Below are 20,133 nucleotides of genomic sequence, written 5' to 3' on the forward strand. Positions count from 1 at the left end.
ACCAGGTATCCGACTGACACCTTCAGTCCCCAGAGCAACGCAGTCCAGGCCCGAGGCCACCTTTACGCCCACAGCAGCCGGTCTTCGGCCCTCAGAGGCACAGGGAGTGTGGTTGCTGGAGCAGTTTCAGGCTCTGATCTCCCAGGCGGTCGCCCAGGGATTGGCCTTACAATGTCAAAAAAGGTATGCACCCGAATCAGTGGCCTCAATGACACCGCCTTATCTCCTCCAGTTGGGAGCATCAGAATATTCTGACCCTATTTCTCCCACCCGGTCTCCTCGCAGTGGAGTATCTTTTTCTGAGGAGTATGACCCAATGGAAATGCTGCTCTCGGAGGTTGAGGATCTTACTCCGGACCCTCCTCTGTTTGTTGGTCTATTCAGTCTGCCGCTCTTTAAATCTCTGCTTCGTAAGGCCAGCACTACTGCTAAGATTGGTCCTGACCAGGTTCCCCATCCTGGTCCATCCACCAGCCAAGACGCAAGTCCGGTATTTTCAGAGCATGTGGTCACTGAGCATCACATCCCCTGTTCCCCTCTCTTCCTCAACATGGTACAGAAGCAATGGGGAACAACTGACACTTTTCCCTCTCCAGGTGGGATGGACAAGAAGCTCTTTAATGTTGACCCGGCCTTGTCGGAAGTGCTAGAGGTTCCTTCTGTGGATGATCCTCTGACTCCACTCTTCTCCTCCACAGTGACCAGTGATATGGCTGAGACTTTGAAGGCAGAGGACAGGAAATCTGAACTTTCCTTCCACAGGACCCACCAGGCCTCAGTATGGGCGGTGAGGGTGGCCACATCCACCTCTTTCTTTGCCAGAACCTCCCTTCTCTGGCTCTGCCAACTTCAGGCCAGAGTACCCCCGGAGGAAGTCCGAATGCACCAGGAGTTAGCCAAGTTAGTGGCTGCTTCGGAGTACATGGTGGACGCATCTCTACATGCTGCCAGGTTCTCTTCTAGGGCCATAGCCTCCAATGTTACCGCTCGCAGACTCCTGTGGCTCAAACATTGACAAGCAGATGTTAAATCCAAGTGGCGCTTGGTGACTGCCCCTTACTGTGGTGGTCAGCTTTTTGGGGAGGCCTTGACACCTTATTTGGTGGAAAACAAGGACAAGCATAAGGTGATGTCTCATCTTCTTAGACGGGCAGATAGACGGCCTACCCCATACGTCCACAGACAATTTTTCTGGTCAGGGTCAGGATCGGAGTTTGCTCAGCCCTCCCGTTCCTTCCCTCCCAGGTCTGACCGTCAATTCAACCGACCAGGGACCAGAGACAGACCCAGGTTTTAATTCCAAGCAAAGTGGCCCTTTTGAGGCATGGGGGGGTGGCCGTCCCTTCAGAAGGTCTAAATGACTTCAGGGCAGTCTCCCCAATTGGTGGCAGACTGACGTTGTTTGTTTGAAAATGGGAGATCACCACCAAAGATGCTTGGGTCCTCAACACTATCAGGAGCGGTCTGTCCCTAGAATTCATGTCCGTCCCCCCAGAGCGCTTCATTCCTTGTCCGCTATCAAAAAATGCAGTCAGGAAGGCTCTCATGTCAGAGGCTATTCAGCACCTCTTAGAAATAAGGGCCATACAACCAGTCCCGGATGGGCAGCTAGGAAGGGGGTTCTATTCCATCCTCTTTGTTGTTCCAAAGAGTCTGGAGGATGGAGGGCAATACTCGATCTAAAGGGGCTGAACTCTCATCTCGCATACAACAAATTCAAGATGCAAACACTACAGTCCATCTTGTCCAGCATCAGGAGGGGAGACTTCCTGACGTCCATCGACCTCACGGAAGCATACCTTCACATTCCCATCCTTCCTGCCCACCGGAGGTTCCTCAGGTTTTGCTACAAGAATCACCATTTCCAGTACAGAGCCTTATCGTTTGGCCTTTCGTCGGCTCCAAGAGTGTTTACCAAGATCTTGGTGGCACTGACCATGCATTTGAGGTCCGTTGCCATACGCATCCAGTCCCTATCAGTCCAGGCTGCTCAATTGGACCTGGATTTGTCTATCAAGACTTTCCAGGACCACGGGTTCTCAGTGAACTTTCAAAAGAGCCAGACAGTTCCCTCGACCTGCCTTCTTCATTTGGGCACGGTCATAGACACTGAACTATGCAGGGTCTATTTATCTCAGGAACATCAGGACAGCATCAGAGCCCTGGTCCTTCAGGTCCAGAGGGAGTGTGTAGTCACCCTGGCCGTTTTTTCCCATCTGTTAGGAAAGTTGGTTTCTTGCATGGGAATAGTCCCATGGGCCAGACTACATCCCAGGGACCTGCAATGGCTCTTGCTCCCTTTTCAGAGACTGAGCACAAGCTCCTCCAACCAAAGGGTAAGGGTTCCATCTCGGACCCTACAATCCCTCCAGTGGTGGACCCTGCCAGTGGTAGCCAGGGGCTCTTTGTTCCAGGAGCCTGTTTGGATCACTCTGACCAGGGACGCCAGCCTGTTTGGCTGTGCGGTGCATCTAGGGTCTCAGTTGGCTCAGGGCTGGTGGTCCCAGTCCGACCTACAGCACAACATAAATTGGTTGGAGCTCAGAGCCATACATCTGGCCCTATGCCATTTCCGCAACAGGGTGGCAAGACAACATGTCCTGGTCCTCACGGACAATGTGGCAGCAAAAGCCCATGTGAACCGCCAAGGGGGTACCCGTTCCAGGCCCAACTGTTGGGCTCTTGGGCAGAGACCAACCTCTCATCACTCAGGGTCAAGCACATCTCGGGGGAGGCAAATGAGCAGGTGGACTTTCTCAGCAGGTCGACAGTGGATCATTCCGAATGGTGCCTGCATCCCGGTCTCTTTGAGGAGATATCAGAGAGGTTCGGTCAGCCGGTACTGCATCTGTTCACTTCTCCGGCAAATTCCCAGCTTCTGAGGTTTTTCTCCCAGTTCCCCTCTCTGGGGGCAGAGGGAACAGATGCCCTCTGCAGCCCTTGGCCTGGGGGCTTACTGTATGCCTTTCCGCCTCTCCCTCTGATCCCGGCAGTCATCCACAATTTACTGCAAGAGTGGGCAGAGGTGATACTTGTTGCACCACACTGGCCAAGACGGCCGTGGTTTGCCGACCTCGTGAGTATGTCAATCTCTTCCCTGTGGAGGATTCCTCCAGATCGTGTTTCACTCAGCCAGGGAGCTCTGCATCATCCAGAACTCCAGTGGCTCCAGTTGACCGCCTGGCACTTGAGCAGTGGCTCCTGACACATGAGTCTTATTCATCAGAGGTAATTATGATGATTCAGGCCTCCAGACGGCCTACAACAAACAGGATCTATGACTCCACTTGGAAGAGTTTGTGTAGTTGATGTGCAAATAACCAGTTAGATCTTTCGGCTATTACTATCCCGAGGAGCTTGGACTATTTATTGGAGGGGCTCAACAAGGGCTTGGCGCCCAATACCACCCACCGACAAGTAGCAGCTGTCTCCACCGTATTTACATGGGGCAATTCAGATGCTTTGGCTCAACATCCTATGGTACGCTCACTTCTCAAAGGAGCAACCAACACCAAACCTCCAGTGGTTCACCGGTATCCCTCTTGGGATTTGTCACGGGTCTTGCAGGCCCTTACCTCTCCTCCATTTGAACCCATCAGGACCTGTACTCTGTGTTTTTTTACAATTAAGGTGTCCTTCTTGATAGCTGTCATGTCAGCTAGACACATTTCTGAATTGGCAGCTCTCTCTGTCAGACAGGACTTATGCGTTTTTCATGCTGACAGGGTGGTCCTTCGATTGGATCCCTCCTATATTCCTAAGGTCAATACCTTGTTTCATAGAGCACAGGAAGTCATTTTGATGGATTTTTGTCCTCATCCATCTCATGCCTTGGAATGGCAATGGCACACTCTTGATATCCGCAGGACTTTACGCCACTATATTAAGCAGACAGCATCTTTTCACAATTCGGAAGCCCTCTTTGTTTCCTTTCAACCCTCTACTATGGGGCGGAAGATTTCTGCCTCCACTATAGGCAGATGGATCAGGGCTTGTATTGCACCTGGGAACTGATAGGGAATGAGATTGGTACGCCCCTGCAATACAAGCCCTGATCCAGTTGATAAAAGCAGAGAGTGGCAAATCAACGTATGTAAAAAGAGAGGTAGAAAGTACCTGGTTACCATGAATGAGTTAAAGTCCAGTTACATACAGAACTTTTGAAAGAGCAAAATAACTTTTTGTTCCAGTAAGTTTTTATCAGTTGAAATGGATTTTCTGCTGCTCTGACCTTGTACTCTTCTTACTTTTCCCTTTTTTGCAATATTGTAATTTTGTTGTATTTTTCTCTCTCTCATATAATTCTTTTATTCATGCTTTTTCAAGTGCCATTTTAGGATCAGCCTATTTGCTGAAAAGCTCTGCTAGCCTAACATGAAACTTCCTGTTATTGCAAAGTAATTGGGGATTTGTTTTAAGGAATGTAACCAGTGTTTAACAATATTGCTTTAGCCTTCACTGTTGAACTGAGAAAGCACTCTAGAACACATGTAATGCTGTCCTCCAGATATTTGTTCTGAGAGAGGGTTACAGAAGATGAACGAGTTATTTTTCAGGGAGACGTTCACAGTTTTAATTGAGGAATTCTTAGTATTCAGAGTATTTCTGGGATTTTCTTGAACGTGAAAATCCCTGCAATCAGCTCTTTTGAAGCTTTTCTGAAGTTAAATATTCTTCCATTCCTTGTATCTCCTAGATTTAGAACATCAGTTCTGTTTATAGAAAAGCAAGTCCATTATTTTCTTGCACTCTTTGTATGCATATTAAACAGTTGCTATGAAACCATGCCCATGATTTTGAATGCCATTTAGTATCTTTGTAATGAAGGTATCCTCTTGTGCCCTTATCATTAAGCTGCTCTTTCTTAATCTTCAAAAGGATATTGAAAAAGCAGTTTTGGCCAAGTTCCAATCACTGAAGGACTGGCAGAAGAGATTAACTTGCAGTAGAATGTACAAAGCAGAGAATTTAGATGTTTAGCACTGTTTACTCAATACTGTATGAATGTTAATTTATGAAGGTATAGTTAAGTATTATTGGAATGAACAATCTGTTGAACATTGTAATGCACAATTTGCTTATGTAAAGAATAAGTTCACATATTATTACTGTTCCCTTCACAGCGTCTCTGTATGTGTTATACTGAAAGCTCTTTATGCAACAAGTTTGAAGTCAGTGTAATTGAAGTGTTAATTATTCATGATTCATTCATGATTAAAATGTTTAGAAAATAGTTTGATTAGCAGCTCTAAATTTAGGATTCAGGTGTCAATTGAACATTCTAATGGTCATTTTCAAATGAAATTGGAATTGTTAGTTCTTTTAATTAGGATCTATAGAGAGAATTTCTGAAAGAAGAACACAGACCAGCAATCTTGCTCATCTGGAGAGAACTCTTGATCAAGTGATTGTGAGTGGTTGACCATTGAGACATGAATTAATAGAGATAGATTGCATCTTGGATTAATACGACTGCATAGCTTATACACTTTTAAACTTGTTAATATTGTTTCCATGCACTTTTTCATTAAGCTCTGAGAAGAGAGCCAATTTGCTGTAGCAGGCATCAGGCTAGAAACTGGGAGACAGTGGGTTCAAATGTTACCTTAGGCACAAGGGATGTTGGGTGACCTTGGGTCAGTCATTTTGTCTTAGCTCTAGAAAGCAGGTATGATAACCCATAACTGAAAACTTGCCAAGAAAAATGCAGGGATCTGTTCAGGCACTGTTCAACACTGATTTGAAGGCATCTCGAAGAGTCTTTCATGTGACTGTCTTAAAGGTAAATGCTAAATGAACAAAGGTTTTGTTTTGGAGCATTTGATCTGTATGTAGTGTGTGTGTGTGTGTGTGTGTTTTGCTTTTTGCAGGGGAGAGAAGAAATTTTTTGGTATAAGATTCATAACTGTATTTAATTGTAGCAATGGGAGAACTTGCTGGCAACTTCCTACTTGTGGCTGCTATTAATATGTTGTAAAATGATGTAGCTTTGCTGTAAGATTATTCTGGATGAAATATTGTAGCCTTTGTGGGGTTCCATCATGATGAAATTCTAGAGTAATTTTGACTGGGTGCTGCACTTCCTTACCAATAATATTGTTACCTCCATATTAGCATATGAGCATTGAGCCTCATCCTGATTGTTTTCATCTGAACCCTATCGTGAATATTGAAGTTTTTGATGGCTCAACCTCACTTGGGACTTCAGAGAGTGGTAATTTTGTAAATACTTGTTTGCCTCTGAAGTGCCCCTGTCTCATATATTATGAACTCAATTAATTTTGTTCTTTTACATAGTATTTTAATACACGTTGCTTTTCTTGAGATGTTTAAATCATAGTAACTTGTTTTAATGTCATGGGCTATAGTGAGTTGGAAATTGAATGTAAATAATTTTGTTAATGAGCTGATTCTTTAAAGGGGGGGAGTATTAAAAGATGAGAAGAACAGCAGAAGCTGGAAGACAAGGTCAGCATCTTTTGTTCCTCTTCTTAGTTTATCTTTGCAAGCAAGTGAAATTTTATCCTAAAGGAGACAAATGTGTAGTAGATGCCTAATGTCTAAAATCTGCTTTTTCGTGGTTTATGTCAAGAATCAAGATCAATCAATGCAAGAACTAGGAAACTGACAGGTTTGAAAATGGCAGTTTTTGTACATTGATATAATTTTTATTTAACTATAGTGTGCCAATGGAGAATGGAGAATGAAGAATGTTTCATTATTGAAGCACTCATAATGTGGAAACATTTTCGGCATGTATGATGGATATCTTGAAATATTTTTTGCAACCTGATTTTTAAGCCTATTTTTCTATACTATTATATTTGTCTTTAATTTTTGCACTTCACCAAATGGTTCAATTCAGTTTTCAGCTGAATTATCAAAAATGCTTATATTATTTTGCAAATATATACAAAACTGTACAATTTATATGTGTGCATAAGATCCATACATTACACTGCATTTTAAATATGCAAATTGATGAGGAAACAGATGGAATTGACTGATTAATACGAATAAACTGGCATGGATCACATAGAACAACATGGTGTCCCTAATCACAGTAAAATGTATCTTTTTGTTTTTATGTTCTTAGGAAGCATATCTGTCATATTCTTTCACCTTATTGTATTTGTTGACTTCTGTTCTTCAGAGAAGCTCAGGATGATTTTTCTAGACTTGACTCATTTTATTCCTGCAGTCAAATAGGGCTGGGTTGACATCAGCTTGGTATTGGTCAATTATGGACCATTCTGCTTGAGCAGGTAATCTCCAGTAGCCTTTAAAACTCCTGATGCACCTAGGATAAAGCAATCATAATTCTGCAGACACTTCTTTTCTTGCTCCCTTTCTAATTCTTCTCTAAGTGATGGCGATGCCAATTCTTCCCCAAAACATGAAACAATGGGTGGAGGTGTCAAGGAACAGAGATCAGTATGAAAATGCTGGGACTGCTGCAAATCTTTTTTGTTGTTAAAGTTTTATTATTTTTTTAACAGAGTTCAATAATAATTATTCAACAAAAATGTGTTGTCTGAGTATCTTATTCACTAAAGGTAAAGGTAAATGTTCCCCCGCACATGCGTGCTAGTCATTTCCAACTCTAGGGACCGGTGCTCATCTCCGTTTCAAAGCCGAAGAGCCAGCGCTTGTCCGAGGACGTCTCCGTGGTCATGTGGCCGGCATGACTAGACGCCAAAGGCACACGGAACGCTGTTACCTTCCCACCGTAGTGGTCCCTAGTTCTTCCAGTGTTGTGCAGATATAATTCTTGTTGCTGTTATCACATGTAGAATCAAATATGTGCTTTGCTTATCAAGTGTTTCTGGCATTATACCTAGTTAAAAAAAAACAGGTTTATAGTCTAAGTGTTTCTGTAACATTTTTTCTAATCAAGTGTAGATTATTGTGGGAATGCTTTATATCTTGCCACACTTAAAGCTCTTTTGACTATTTGTGTTGCTTTACTGAGCAGGGATTTGGTGCTCAGGGATCTGGTCGTAAATCAGTGGTCCCCACTATTTTTGGCTGCATGGACCGCCTGTGGTACGCTGCATGGCAGGGGGAGCTGATGGGTTTGCACACTGAACTCATCCCACACATGCACAAATGAAGCTTTGTGTGCTTGCCGGCCTTTTCATGGTCCGGTTCTCAACAGGCTGCAGACCAGTAACAGTCCACAGCCGGGTGGTTGGGGACCCCTGTCCTAAATGACAACTGAGTTCAATTGCAGTGACATTGGATTTGAGAGTCAACATTTATATTTTTTGATGGGGGATAGTCTTGATTTTTTTCTGCTTTTGGTTCCAGGTCCTAGGTATAATCAAATGTGTCTAAGGATTATTTATTTCAAGATTTTAAGAAACTGTACAAAATATTTTTATTTTTTATTTTTTTTTTATTTTAATTCCATTTATATCCCGCCCTTCTCCGAAGACTCAGGGCGGCTTACAAGCTTAGCAGTAGCCTTCATTCTATGTATATGCCTGCTTGTTAGGGCTTTCACACACACACCCCCAAGCGGCATTATTACAAAGTCAGCTTACTGCCCCCAACAATCTGGGTCCTCATTTTATCTACCTCGGAAGGATGGAAGGCTGAGTCAACCTTGAGCCTGGTGGGATGCGAACCTGCACTAATTGCAGGCAGCTGGTGTTACTTAAGGAGGCATTAGCCCACTGCTCCAACTGTTTTCCTAAGTGAGTAATCTGTAGGAGTTGCTTCAACTGTCATTGTGGACAGGATAGAAGCAATGGCATAGCCGAGCCCTATTTTGCTGCTGACTCTTTCTCTCTTCTTAGTGTCTCTTTTGTCCTCCTCACATTTTGGTTTCTTTTGCTAAAGGTATAAGCTGAATGGGACAGTGATCTTATGAGAAGTGACATGGGTTGACAGCTCCAGCTTTATAGATAGTGATGTACCTTAATAAAATTTGCCATTCTAAGCCACAAGATGGAAGCAAAATAAGTGGCTTTATTCCCAGGTTGTTTTCTGTCCCCTAATAACAAGATGTTATTTAATTTCTTAAAAGGTTATTATTTCTTTATTTTTTTATTCTTCATGTGTGGTGCTATTTTAATGTACTTAATACCTTTACCATGGTGTAACGAAGAAGGAGATTTATTCAAATAGGGATTAGCCCATGGATACAATTTCCAGGTGTCAGTTTTAGCATAAGATTGCTTCTCTTATCTAAGAAGCATATTAATAACCTGCCTCTGGTGGGTTATTTCTAAAGCGTGGTTTCTGTCCTCTTCCCAGTATTCTGTTGTTACTCTGAAGTCCCATAGTTGGCCTGGAGATATTCCTTGTGGTGTATCAGGTGGGGTATGTTTTACCCTTGGTGCACTTAACAACTGGATAATGTTGGGTCTTGGACTGGGGCACGCTGAAGATGTCACTGTTGCAGTCACAAGGTGAAGGCAGGATGAATGAAGATGGTTGTGTCCTGATTAGAATACCTCCATCAATCAATTTGAAGTAGTCAGCTGTAACTGTAATGGATAGAAAAGGAAAGGGAAATAACATAAAGAATGATATGTGAGAGAGAAGTGGGAAAAGAGTCAAGGCTTTGGGTAGTCAGATATAGGAGATATTTTTTAATTATCACAGCAAGGCCTGTGAAGTTATAAAGCAGGGGTGTCAAACTGCCGGCCCATGGGCCAGATGCATCGTCTGGAAGCTGTGCACACCCCATTGTCGGCAATGGCAAAACCTTCCCACTACGTTGTGCGATCTCACGTGATGTCGTGAGTTTGACATGTCTGTTATAAAGGAAAGGGAACACGGTCATAGATGAGAGTGAGAGTTTGGCCATTCAGATTGCTAGATGTGTTAATGTCTTTTTGGAACAGCCTAAAATTGAAAGTTGCCTAAAATTGAAAGTTAAGAATGCAATCTGCAGTAGTGATAATATATGACCTTTTTAAAATAATAGTTTGTAGAATGTACTTGATTACAGAATCACTTTTTAGTTTTTGTGGCCATTCCCCTTTTGTATCCAACTCCCCTAATAATCTTTCATCTATTAAGCTAAAACCAAACAGTTCCTAATCAAGATCCACTGGTCACGAGGATGTTATACTTCTTCCATAACAAAATGGCAATCACAGTAGGAGTTTCTGTTGGGTAGAGAAGATTGTTTGCCTATTTTATGGATTCCAGCAATTTCAGCTCTGATGAGACTTCAAGACCTTAGTGTGTGTGTGCTGGAAAGTAATTGCATCCACTTGGCACAAGGCTGGCACCATGTCACTAACTTCATCATGGCACAATAGGATTACATGCGTTTGTGGAAACTATTGTGTTCTGAATTTTAAAATCTCATTCTAGAATCTTATTGAATAGAGACAGTTTAATCTTTTGTTTTAGTTTTGAAATGGGATTTATTAATTCTGTCCATTCAGCTAGTTATTTAGAACAAAAATTGACATAGGAAATGATTGAGCAAACACACTTATTTATCAAAAGTGCCCTTTAAGTGTCCCAATATCTTCTGGAGGAGACTACATTTCCCATTCTTAGAAGATGATTTAAATGCCAGGGATCTCTTGACCAATCATTCAGGGAAGCAACATAGTGTGTTCAGAGTTGCTTTTGCCATATAGTAAAACGTGCAGCCATCTTAACAGATTTGCATGAGGAAAATCCAAAATAAACTAAGATTTCAAAATAATGAATGGCCCCTCCCTATAGACTTTATACTGGCATTTCTAGTCCCTGAACAAATGCAAGTCTATTTCAGCCACAGCCTGAAAAGCAATTTGCTGCAGCTTAGAAAACAGATTGCAGCTTTTCATCCATTAAAAATGATGCTTTTTTAAAAAAAAACAAGTTTTATTGGTTTTCCAGTTAAAATCTACATATTTAGAAAGCATCATGGTGACTGGGTAATTAGAGATTCAGGAACAGAGTTTTCAGTACATAATTCAGGTTACATTATCAAAACATCCTTCTCAATTTCGCTTAACATTTCATACAACCAGTTTAAACTAATAAATTTCTAGAAATAGCATGATCAGTTAAAACATTTGTCAATTCAATTTCATTGAGATATATCTATGTCGTTATTAAATTTTACCTAATTTTGATTTTAATTATATTATTCAAATTTAGCCTTTAACATCCCAAATAATATTCACAACTCAAATTTCCCTTATTTCATTACAGCAAAATCTTTAGCATCTAACATGTACACAGTGGCTGAATAGCTATGTTCTACCTAATAAACATTGTTTCATATCCTAATACATCGCACGTTACTGACAGGACCACAGCCTATGTTTATCAATCTAGAACTATTTATACACAAACAGATTCTGTTTTAAATTTTAGCTAATTCTTAATTCTTAAATAGAATAATCAAACGTCTTTTAACATCAAACGTGGGATCTATAAACCAAATTTCCATTATGTCAGTGCAGAAATTATAATGTCTAAAATAAGCCTAATAAATACATAAACACATTCTAGTTCTATCTCATAAACATTTTATATTTTAGATCCTGATAGATCACTGATTACTAAAAGGATAGCCTTTAATGGTTTTCTAAGAACTCACTTTTTAAATCTAACTGTGGCTTTCTTTTTTTGCCAATCAGGTTTCCAGACCAAGGCCTTTGAATTACCAGATAGGTCTCCCTTCACTTCATTACATATTATTTGAATCAAAGGAGGCCATCTAGCCATCAGTGATCCACAAAAACCAAACCATTTGTAATCATTATGTTGTTGCCCTATTAGTTCTAGTCTCTGTATTTGCTCTAAAAAGTTTATCTTCAGTTCGGTCTGGATTCCTCTTCCGTTTGGGTTCACCTGCTTTAAGTAGAGAGTCTTAGTTTTGTAATTAGTGCTTGCCTATCCAGGTTTTCAGGAAACTGTCTTTGTTGATCTTCCACATGCTCTATGTTAGCATCACTATCTTGCACATAGTATACTTCTAAAGTTATGGGCTCTTTTGATGGAATCAAAAGTTGAGTATTCAGTTTTCCCATAGTTTGTTGTTGGTCCTTAAAGTTATTTGCCATAGTTCCTTGTACTTTTAGAATTGTCGGTTCTTTGGATAGAGTCAAATTTTTTGTATTAGTTTTTTCAATATCTTGTTGTACCTTGCGTTCCTCTGTCTCAGTAGTAATTTGTTCCAGTTTTGTTATATTCTGAGTTGTAAATTCTTTAGTTGAAGTCTGGGTTACAGCTTGTAAATTGGAGTTGGCACCTAAATTTTCCAGCCTGGAGATAAACATCCTAGAAACTTTATGGAGTTTCTAATATGAGCTTATAGTCAAGCGAGGTTTGTGGCTGATCAGTCTCCATTTTGAAGTAGTGGTAAATAGTCCTTAGTGGAGGCTAATTTTTAAACAAAAGTCAGTAAATGTTCACCTCCACAAGCCTGGAGTTCACCTCCAGCTGTTTCAGGTTTTTATCTTTAGCTGGTAATGTCAAGGGCAGTTCCAAAATAAACAGGTTTATTTGCCAAAAAGGCCACAAGATGTCCCCAGTATACTTAAAATCCTTTTCAGACAGAGTAAATTTATCAGTTTTGAGTACTTTTAAGTAGTTCTTTTCTCTCTTTTCTCCCGTTTTTTTAATCAAATAGACAGAATAGCCAGTTTCTGTAAGGATAGGAGTTTTAGGTTGCCAAAAATAGAAAGGAAGTAAGTCAAATTAAATAGTATTATTCTGTTCAAGGTTTTCTTTTTTCTTTCGGGATGATCAAAGGCTGCCCTTAAGGAGAATGGGGAAAAAAGGATCCCTTCCCTCTTTCCTCGCTGGGGGAAGAAAATTCAAGGAGCTTTTGGCAGGAAAAAGTAGACAATTAGGAAAGGAAGAAGTCAATTCTCACCCAGTTTTCAAGTGCTTTCAAGTGCTTTGTTGTAATTTTGGCTTCGGCAGGAAACAGCTGAAATGATGGGTCATGGAAGTGGCTGATCCTTTCTTCGTTGGTTCGGAGAGTTGCTCCAAGCCAAGGGGAGGGCCTCTGCCCTTCTACCGCCAACTGGAGAGACCTCTTCCCCGCTCGTCACCCCTCCAGGGTGACTTTTGACAGTGGTCCCCCGATGAAGAAATCCAGACGATGTGGGGAGCATTCCCTCATGCATCTGGCCATGCTGAAATCCGGAACCGGAAGCCTAAAAAAAAGGATGCTTCTTTGAAGATTATCAAGAAATGAACTTAATAATCTTTTGGAAATAGGATGTTGTGGTGCTTCCTTAAATAATTTGTAATACCTGGCAGGAGAAAGGAACCTGGGCAAAGGTTAAACTCATCTTGATTTACTGCTAATCTCTCATCTTGTCTAAATGTCTAATTTTGGGGGAAAATATTGCTCTGCATTGACATCTTGTGAGGTTACTATTATTTAATGAAATACTTTTTTCTTGTAGAGGAGTTATAGCTCAGTGACTGAGCATGTGCTTTGTATATCTGAGTTTTGACTCTGTGACATCTGCAGTTAACTTTGTGTGACAGAATTAAGAAAACATTATTTTCCATTTGATGGATTTATAGTATGTACAGTGTTTGGAGGATTGGTCTCAATAAACTAAGTGAAATAAATTATAAAAAATTAAATACCTCCATTAGTGTTTTATGGTTACTGAAGTAATTATGATAAAAGACAGGACAGGTGCTGCACATTAAATCCTAAGTGCAAGAGTAAAGTGACACTGCCAGACTGACAGAAAGTGATAGAGAAAGTGATAATGTCATGCCAGCGTTATACTGAGGAAAGGAACATTACAAAACTTGGTGCCAGCATAGAGAAGTCTCTGCTGATGAGTCCTTGTCATGGACCTGCCTCTGGACCTCTCTCTGGATGTGAGTTCAGAGGAGGAAAAAGAGGAAGAGCCAGAGCAAGCAAGCATGGAGTTGCATTGAAACTTGGATCAGGGAGTGGAGGGCTCCAGCCTGATGGAGCAGCCACAGCCGAGTTGATTGGATGAGCAGCAGGCTGAGCCTGAACTGAGGAAGCTGCAACTGCAACAGGTTAGCCTGGAGGGTCCAGGTGAGGAGCATGAGCAGCTGCTGGTGGTTAGCAAAGATGAGGAGGTGTGATCCACATCTCTTCCTGATCCAAGGACTTATAGGGCAAAAAGGAGACAGGCACAAGGCCGGTCAGCCAGACTACTTGCAAGGAGGCAATCTCATGCATCCGGCCCTAAGAAATGGGCGTTGCTGGAAAATGTGTCCAGTTCCTTGTTCAGTGTTTTTGATTTGTGCATCTTGAACTCATGTTTTGGACATTGAACTGACGCTGGGCTGTGTACTGGTTTTGTGGATTGATGTTGCCAAAAACTCTTGTATCACTCCAGTCTTACTGGGGGTGTATGAACTGCAGGTTTCCTGTCATTATTCCAGATTGCATATTGACAACTTTGAGCTATGTGTGATCTGTTCTTCCTGGGGCCTCCCTAACACTTAGAGCAGAGTTAGGCAGCCTTGGCTCTTTTATGACTCGTGGACTTCAACTCCCAGAATTCCTGAGCCAGCATGGCTCAGGAATTCTGGGAGTTGAAGTCCACGAGTCATAAAAGAGCCAAGGTTGCCTAACCCTGCCCTAGAGCCTTGCCTGTTTAACGTTTCCATCCAACAGTTTAGTTGTGAACTGAGTCCAAGGGAACTGTAGAACACCAGTAGTCTGAATGAAAAAAAAAAGAAAGCATGAACCTCATTCTGCTCTCCCCACAAGAGTGCTGGTTGGAATCATAATTTTCTACTGTACATTGCCATTTCTCTCTCCATTGCAGTCAGTAATAGGTTTGATCGGGAAAGTGAAGAAAAATATTTCTCTACTATTAATAGTGATGAAGAAACAATGTTCAGATTTGCAGTGGAGAGGCAAATGCATGTGGGTGGGTATACATGGAGAATATGTGAGGTGACCCCACCACTAGTTTGTCTTGCATGTGCTACCTCCAGAATTCTGTAGGCACTTCTTCTCAGCTCCTTTTAGCCCATTGCTGCCTAAGAGTCAAGCTCAACATCTGCTAACCTGGAGGTCTGAACATGAAGATCAGTTATAGAGAAGAAATAATATCTTAAGATGTTTTAGTTTCTTACCTCTAAGTAGTACACATTCTCCAAGTTTATTATTAGCATAATACATCAGAGATATTGTTGCTTAGGAACCAGAAATCCCAAATCTCTTTGAATGCATGGAATCACTTCACCTCCTTTTTAGATTATAGCTTTATAGTGTACTCAATACCCAGCTTTTTAAATTACAGAGTTAGCTTAATGCAATCCTTAAAAACATAAATTATGGGATTTGCTTACATCAGATGTGATAGCAACTGATTTAATTGCTTCAAAAGGGAGTAGATAAATTCATGAAGGATAGTTATATTATATTTCCAGAATCAAAGGGAGCATATTTTCAATGCCATTTGCTTGAGAGAACAGTAGAAGGAAAGTTGTCATCTTTAGATCTTTAGATCTTTAGATCTTTAGATCACTCATGTGTTTCTGTGGTTCATCCAACTAATTACTCTGACACAACATGTTGGATTATGTAAACCCCCAGCTTAATTCCTATGTTCTTCAGAGCTCCATTCAAGTTAAACATTCATAGTTTAAATATCAGTTAATGTTTCAATAAAGATTGCTGGTGGATTGAACCTACAGATTATATATATATACATATATATACATACATATATATATATATATATATATATATATATATATATATATATATATATATATATATATATATACATACATACATATATATACATATATACATATATATATATATATATATATATATATATATATATATATATATATATATATATATATATATATATATATATATATATATATATATATATATATATATTCTATAGAGTTAAAGATGATTGCAACTCAAAATTTTAATGCTGGTTTGCAGCTGTAGGAAGCTTTTAGCTACATTACTTGGATGAAATAGTAGCAATGATTCTTTCCCCATCAGCAACACATGGATTTGCAAGAGATTTTGATTTATTTTAAATTCAGAAAACAAAATCTGCAGCAGTGCAAGGGTTGCAGTCCATTGAATAAATGATTCAGTTCAATTTGCCATGATAAAGTGTTGCTTCATGCCTGAAATGGATGGCCTTGGTTTAGCAATGTGAAGATGCATCAATATGTATGTAAGTGCAGACAACTGGTAAGTTATAAGTAGACAACATTTCTAACACATTGGGAAACTCAGGGATGGTGAACTGGTGCCTCTGAGCTCCAAAAATTCTTCAATAAGGATGTGAGACAGTAGTCAGCAATGACAAACTAGAATAAGATTCTGAATACAGACTTCCATTTGGCCAGGAAGTTAAGTGGTTATTCTGGGTCCAATCATTATGTCTCAGATTAAAATGGGTAAAATAGACAGAAAACCATATATAGTAATTGATGAAAGAGTGGAAAGAATATATCTAAGTGGGCATTTTCCTCACAACTACTTAGTCAATCAGTCAGGTATGGGAAAATGCCCACTTAATTAAGAAATCAAACTGTTTGAAGATAAATGCAACAAAGGATTCTTTATTGACATATGCAATTGTCTTTGATTTGCAAGAGAAATGCAGAAGAACCACAAAGCCCATAAGATTACATGTTATATACTTTTTGGAAATAATACATAGGACTTAGAAAAGAAGGAATATAGAGTTTGATAACAACATGGAGTGACCTTACTATAGACTTAGTGTGCACTTATACGTTCTAAAGAGATTCCCAGCCTTTCCTTTTTACTGATAACAGCACTTTCTAGCATAAGCAGTGTTCATTATTGTATCGTATATTACTGACTCCTTTCACATCCTGGAAAGAACAACCTGGGGTTTTTTTTTTTATATGTCTCCTTCCCATTCAGGGTCATCCAGCAGTTTCAACTTGCCTGGTTTATGTAACAGGCACTCAGCATTATATATGTGGCGATAAAATATTATTTGTCCTCTATATTTGTGTGCAGGGGTTTTTGAAAACAATATATGCCATGTTCCTAATTCACAGGACTCCAAAAAACCCGACAACTTCATAGATCTGGAAAAGGAGAAAATAATTTAGACTCTCTGAAGTAGTGGAGGAAGAAACTTATTTGTAAGCTAGATTTTTCCAACCTGGTGCCAAAGGATGATCATCTCCTACCTCATTTTCCTTTTTCCAAGTAAGCTGTATTTATCTGAGCAATATTTGAAAATTCAAATTCCCAGTCTTTGGCCCGTCATATTATTTCTTTTGTTTAATTAACAAAAATGTTTTTTTCAGTGAACATTGGGCAATCTGATCTTCTTCCTTGGGAATTTTTTGATGATTATTGATAATGCTTGAAACTGCAAGCTACCTTAGATTTTTATATGGTTCAGCTGAAGTGGAAGTGCTAAACTTTTTTTATTTCAGATTTGTAACAGGATATAGGGTCCAAAATAACTGAAATCGATAATTTGACTTACTCAAATGGGAATGTTGCTGACTAGTCAGCTGATGTTCAGCCTTCTTTTAAATGGAATTTCCTCTCTTCTGATTCACCTTCTAGAAGTATTAGGATTGCAGTTTTCTTTCCCAAGCAGATAGTTAAAATAATTGATAAATACGCAAAATTTATATATGGCCTTCAACTCCCAGAATTCCCCAGCATAGCTGACTGGGGAATTCTGAGTTGAAGTTCACACATCTTAAAATTGCCATGGGTGAGAAACATTGCCGTAGATATTCAGTGGGTTTTTTTTTAAAGGAAGAAGGAGATTCTAATTAAAACTGTTTTTCTGTGTGCTCCTCCTTATGTGGAAATGATACTTAGGACTATTAACTGACCAGACTTGCTGAAATTACAATATTGGTATTTCTCAGGGTTTGGTTTTTGCTTCTGGAAAATGCTGGGGCTTCCACATTCCGGGAACATCCATTTTCTATTGTTTGATTGACATGTCTGAGTTTCTGTCCTTCAGGTACTGTTTTCATTATAAGCAAAATCTGCCAGCTCTTGAATTAAATGTTTCCATGTTGTGTTGAATCAGGAGAAACAGATTCCAGTGGCTTTTTTTTAGCTGTCTTGTTCTGTTAGATGGGCTATCTTTATCCCAAGAACATGCAAATTGTTCTTGCTCAAAAGTTCTGTTTGAAGTGCATTTGTGTGCAGTTGCTGTATTATGTCCATACTTCTTTTTCAAGTAAGACTGAATACTTTTTTTTAAAAAAAAGTTTTTATATTTAATATATAAAATACAAAGAAAAATAGAAATAAGAAATTAGGTGAAGGAAAAAGGGAAAAAAAAGAAAATGTGAGGTACAAGGGGAAAAAAGGAAGAAAAGGCGTTGACTTCTGACTCTTTATAGCACAGTACATGATAAAAACACTCCAGCCTCAACTTTTTGCTTTTACACATCAGTCCTATATAACTAGCCATTTCTATAACAAAAAGCTATCTAATTGACCAAACCAAAGTCAAAATTTCATTTTTTTCATCACAAGTACAAAGTCCAGAAGTGATATCTAAGTGAAAACAGTACTTAAATACATTTTCCTCTTTGAACAAAGTGATCAATTTAACCATTCCTGCTTTATCTTCCTTGCTATGGAAGTATGTATTTCTATTTGCATCTAATAATCTTTGTGAACTATCACCATTTTTTGTTAATAAGGTTTATTTATTTATTTAATTAATTAGTTTTCTATACCGCCCTATTCCTGAAGGGCGGTTTACAGGGCAATATTTAAAAGACAATATAAATTAAGATACAAATAGAATTAAAAAGAATTAAATTAATAATAGCCCAACGATAAAACAATGTTAAAACTTAAAACTAAAAACCCCCTCAGTCCAGGCCAGATAGATTGAAAAGCCAGGTTTTCAGGTCCCGGCGAAATGAGCGCAGGTAGGGGGCAGTCTGGAGTTCCACAGGTAAATCATTCCAAAGGGCAGGCGCGCCCACAGAGAATGCCCTCCCTCTGGGGATCACCCGCTGGCATTCCCTGACTGGCAGCACCCTAAGGAGGCCCTCCCTATTGGAGCGCACAGGACGATGGGAAGTTGATGCCGGCAGCAGGTGTTCCCTTAGATAGTCCAGACCCAAGCCATTTAGGGCTTTATAGGTCATCACCAGCACCTTGAATCTCACCCGGAGGGCAACTGGAAGCCAATGCAGCTCGCGGAGAAGAGGTGTTACATGGGAGTATCGGGAGACTCCCATCACAACTCGCGCGGCCGCATTCTGCACCAGCTGAATCTTCTGAGTGGTCCTCAAGGGCAGCCCCATGTAGAGAGCATTGCAGTAGTCTAACCGGGAGGTCACGAGCGCATGAGTGACTGTACGTAGGGCATCTCGGTCCAAATAGGGGCGCAACTGGTGCACCAGGCGAACTTGGGCAAAAGCCCCCCTGGTCACGGCTCCTATATGATCTTCCAAACTGAGCCGTGAATCCAGGAGAACACCCAAGTTGCGAGCCCTATCAACGGGGGGGGGGGGTAACACCTCACCCCCCATAGTTAACGATGGACAAAACTGGTTCTCCTGAGATGCCGGTATGCAAAGCCACTCATTTCAGAGGGTTGGCGCACCCACAGGGAAGGCGAACCGGGTGATGGGAGGTTGACAATGGCAGCAGGTGGTCTCGCAAGTACCCCGGGCCTAAGCCATGTAGGGCTTTAAAGGTAATTACCAGCACCTTGAATCGCACCCGGAGGGCAACTGAAAGCCAATGCAGCTCGCACAGGAGTGGTGTAACATGGAAGTACTGAGAAACTCCCATAAGCACCTGCGCGACCGCATTTTGCACCAGTTGAAACCTCCGGGTGCACTTCAAGGGCAGCCCCATGTAGAGAGTATTGCAGTAATCCAGGCGAGAAGTGACAAGGGCATGGGTGACTGTGCATAAGGCATCTCAGTCCAAAAAGGGGTACAACTGGCGCACCAGGTGAACCTGTGTGAAGGCCCCCCTGGTCACAGCAGTTAGACGATCCTCCAAGTTTAGCTGTGAATCCAGGAGGACACCCAAGTTGCGGGCCCTTTCTGAGGGGGGCAATACCTCCCCCCATCAAAAGAGATGGAACATGTTGGACAATACGAGATGCCGGTATCCACAGCCACTCAGTCTTGGCGGGATTGAGTCGAAGCCTGTTTCTCCCCATCCAAACCCGGACCGCCTCCAGG

At 40.8% G+C, this 20,133-nt stretch overlaps 1 protein-coding gene across 4 annotated transcripts in view; it reads left to right on the forward strand.

Annotated features, from left to right (window-relative positions):
* The window catches only part of CCDC85A (coiled-coil domain containing 85A), a 165,438-nt gene that overhangs the window by 52,754 nt on the left and 92,551 nt on the right, over positions 1 to 20,133 (forward strand). The window lies entirely within an intron of this gene.

Source organism: Vipera ursinii, assembly GCF_947247035.1.
Source record: "Vipera ursinii genome assembly, chromosome: 1".
Classification (NCBI taxonomy): domain Eukaryota; kingdom Metazoa; phylum Chordata; class Lepidosauria; order Squamata; family Viperidae; genus Vipera; species Vipera ursinii.